The 4,206-nt window shown below is 45.4% G+C and overlaps 1 long non-coding RNA gene across 1 annotated transcript; it reads right to left on the bottom strand.

The window, feature by feature from the left end:
- Positions 1–291: 291 nt before the first annotated feature.
- Positions 292–3,196, bottom strand: LOC311423880. The gene is made up of 3 exons (XR_014685920.1): positions 2,902–3,196; positions 2,202–2,384; positions 292–486 (listed from the first exon to the last, which is right to left on the bottom strand). It is a non-coding gene; the product is annotated as an uncharacterized lncRNA (long non-coding RNA).
- Positions 3,197–4,206: the final 1,010 nt, after the last annotated feature.

The raw sequence follows: 4,206 nt of genomic DNA, 5'->3' as shown, positions 1-4,206 counted from the left end.
CAAAGGCCAGAGGCAGAATATTTACAGGGAAAGAGGGGAAATGCTTTTTTGAAAAATATTTGTGCTGGCAAATTGTTGCAAATTCTTCAGCTCCCAGATGCATCTAAACAAGTAACAGCAAAATTTTGGCTGCCTTGGCAAAAAAAAAGAACAACCCAGCCCAAACCAAAAAGAAAAACAAAAACACAACATAGGATTTATGGGCTAGTTTCAGGTATAATCAGAATCTAAGTTAGGTTTAGTGAGTATTTACTAGCTTTATGAAGTTTACAATGGAAGCAGTACCTGTGCAGTCTTGTGGAAAGTAAATCCAGGTTCCGCCCACTCCAAAAAAAACAGGTCAAACTCTGTTTTTCTTGGCAAGCCCTTGCTGCTGCAGTCATGCTCTGCTGTGGCCACAGTCCCACGGATCCTCCCAGACATGTTGTAGGTCTTCAGGTGGTGACATTAGTTCCTTCCGTGGGTGACAAGGTGAGTCTCTGCACACTGGGAGAAAAGAAATGGTTCAGGGTTAGGTTGGGCCTGGAGGGATACCAGATCTCCAGGGGGTATTAGCTCACCAAGCTTCATATGGTGCAGGGATGAACACAGCTGAGCTAAGCAAAGAAAGATCTGTCCTGTTTCCGAGCTGGTGCCTGGAGGGATACCATGGCACCTTGAAAAGGCTGCAGGAAAAGGCCAATTCTTCCTAAGAGCAGCTCAAATTTTCTGTTCTTGATGTTCATTGCCTCCCGTGGCTCATATCCTGACAAGAGCTCATCGCTTATCAGCATCACTTGCCTTAAACACCGCAAACCATCGATCTAGCCTCTTCCATCCCTAGAGTAAGGACGTCTCCTGCAATCAGAGAATGTCTTAAAATGGGAACTGGTGCATTACTTGTGTCTCTCAGCTTCAGGTTTTCTAGGTTTTCTGCTATAGATGGAGTATAGAAATGTTCCTCTCATTTTTAATGAAAGATCAGATAATCTGTGTTGCAAGAGACTGAGCACAGCAAGAGGTTTCTGAAGAATTTAAAGAGCTCCCACCTTACTGCAGTCACAAGCAACCTGTTGTCTAAGATAACTTACAACAACTGATTGTTACAATATACTTAAATATTCACTAATGAAAAATGTATAAACTATGTATAAGCTTCATACATTACATGATCCCTGCTTCCCTCTGAAACCTCTGTCTTCCTACTAAGTCTTCCAGCAGCAATCTAAGTTTCCTTTCTCTGTCTTTTCTCAGCCCCTGGCGGCTTTGCTCAGTTCATCGTATGTCACTTGTGTCTGGATCTGGAAATATTTCTCAGGACATTTGACTCATCCATCATTTAGATAATCAGAAGGGAAAAAAACCAGAGTGTCCAGCTATGAACATCCAGAAAAAGCACCATGGAAAAAACCCTCACCTTGAACTTCCCTTCCTGCTTTTCTTTTCATTTCATTTGAGAATCTGACTTGACAGTCTTTGCTCTGGCAAGAATCCCACTGAAGTTATTAAGGGCAAGAGCTTGTCAGGATTAAGAGGAAGGATTTGAAATCTCCGTGAGTGATAGCAATATCCCTGGTTCTATTAGACCAGATAAGTATTTGCAAAGGACATTAACCCTGGTGCCTTGAGCTAGATGGTGACTGCCCTGGGGGAAAAGGAGATGAAGTTCCCAATGGGGATACTGCTCTACATCTGCTTGTAATATGGCTTTGCATCCCTTCCCTTGTTCCAAAGTTTCCATTTGTCCATCAGAAGCAGGGTGCTGTTGGCAATGAATGAGCAGTGAGAAGCCTAAGTGGGAATTAAGACCTAAAACTCAATGTTGGCACCGAGCCTGGGTGTGCAGGTGTCCGTCAGAGACGATTACACAGCAAGTTCAGCCCAGTCAGGTGTCTCCAGACTGTTGCTGCTTTGAGGGTTGGATTTGGAAAGGCCACCTAAACTGCCCTGCCTTCAGTGGGTGCAAATGTCTGTACAAACATAGATGGATGTGAATTGGAGTCATGTTTACTAACTTCCAGGACTCCAGCATCCCTGTTTTACCAATGTAAACTTCTCCTGCTTCTCTGCTCACATTTTTCAGGAAGGGACTGTTATCATGGATCAGACATTCGCTTGACCCACCTGAAGGACAAATGCAACTCCTAGGGCAAAAGGCAAATAGAGAGTGTCATCAGGAAAGGAGAAATTAGGATGGAGTTGATTGAAAAAGCTCTTCTTACTCCTCTTTCTGCTTTCCTGGGCCTGCAACACTGGACAGACTCATGGATCATCCGTATTTCCATCTGGCACCGAGAAAATCCATGCTTTGTGCAGGAAATCAGAGTGCTGCTCATGCCTTCTCCACTGTAATTCCTGGCCTCACACCCAAGGCGTCTACACGCGCATGTGATTTGCAAGCCCTCCTGTCAGGGGGAGATCACATTAATGCTGATGTTAAAACCAAATAAACACTGAAACAAATTTAAAACAAAAATAGCATTTCAGAGGCTGTGTTCCATTCCCACCACCCACTACCATTTATAACTAATTGGGGCTTTGTTATATTCTCTCACCCAGTGACAGATAAATACTAAACTCCACTGGTTAACAATAATCACCCTAATTATGCCAAGATGACATTTACAATACAGGCAATTGCTAATCCATTACCTCACTCTGCTGAATACTAGAACACTCAAATTAAAAGTTATTCACCCACAAAGAACAATGTTTTAGTAGCTGACACAGCTTAGTAAAGGAATTTATTAAGGTAATTTGCAGTATTCCCATAAATAAAACATTCTAGAGTTCCCCCGTCCTCCTCCCCCTTCCCCCAAAATAATCTTTTGTGATAAATCTTTTTTTTCCCTCTCTTGTAGTGCAGTTAGAAGAATAATAATTGAAACTGTCAGACGGAGTTACGTGTTTAAATTTGCTTACCTGAGCCGAACATCTTGCATCCCTTCAGGCTCTTTTCGGAGAACTGGGGCGATACTTAGTGGTTTGTGATGTGTAGGAGGTCACTGTGGTAAAACCTTCACCCATGTGGGGTTTCGATGAAACCTAAGGGAGACTCAGAATGAAGGAACGAGGAAGCTGTGACCAGCGCTGAGATGTGCAGTGTGTGGAGGATGCTGGCCCCGCGTGATAATCCAGTTGGGACTGGCAGGGCTCTTTGGCCCTCATCAGAGAGATGCTGAGGAAACAGCAAAAGGGCTGTGAGTCTCCTTAAAGACTGCTTCAATTCAACCATGGGGGTAAATGCTGAGGCCTCTGCTCAAGTGATGTCCCAAACCAAAGGTAAACTAAAATCAGAACACGGCAGCCCGTGTAGGACAGCCCATGGCTAGCAGCGGTGGCGTGGGGAGAAGGTGGGAGAAGGGAGGCACTTGGACCTTTATTCCAACACCTGGAGACTTTTTTCTTTTAGTGATTTCTTCCTGACTCATATCCCAGCATTAAAACACTCACAAAACTTTATTTTTTTAAATTAATAATTTTAATTAATTAATATTTGTCAGTGGGAGGGAGTCCCACATGGAGTGAGGAAACGGTTAAATGGACATACCAAAAAATCAGAGCTGGGTTTCATTGCACCCCCTGAGCAGCCCCTTGCACCTGGTGCTGGCAAAGCCTCTGCCAGCAGTGGATCCAGCCAAAGGGATAGAGCAGGAAGGGATTTTGGGGGGGTTGTTTTTTATTGTTATCACAGCAGCTATGGCCAAAGCTATTTGCAATAAAGCAGCACGTCGCAGCAAGCCAAGAGTCCCTGCTAGCACATCCCCGCTACGTGCTGGCCACCTGCAGCAGCAAAGCCAGCAGCACGCCGGGTGCCAGCGTCAGCCGAGCCCCACGCAGAGTGAGCAGCTTGAGGGGGAAACAAGGCAAAAATTCAGGGCAGCATCGCCAGGCTGATGGCTGCCTGCTCAGGAGATGGCTGGAGGACTCAGAGCAGAGCTGCCACACATCTGTGTCTCCTGCACAGACCTTCTCTTTCTGCCCAGGCACTTCATCCCAGCGTAAAAAAAAAGATGTGAGCCATTTGTCTGGGATGTTGAAGCCCCCGGCAGCTGGGCTGGAGCTGGAGCTCAGGGTGGAGAGCAGATGTCCAGAGACCTGGTGAAATGGTCCCTGTGCATGTGCAGCTGAGCTCTCCGGCACTGACACCCTGGGTCTCTACCGTCCCAGACACATTAGACTTACTCTGCTTATGCAGGTTGTTATTGTGATGAACAAATTGACTCC

Source organism: Aythya ferina, assembly GCF_964211825.1.
Source record: "Aythya ferina genome assembly, chromosome: 26".
Taxonomy (NCBI): domain Eukaryota; kingdom Metazoa; phylum Chordata; class Aves; order Anseriformes; family Anatidae; genus Aythya; species Aythya ferina.
The sequence above is the reverse complement of the archived record's forward strand: the minus strand, read 5'-3'. Positions and strand labels throughout refer to the sequence as shown.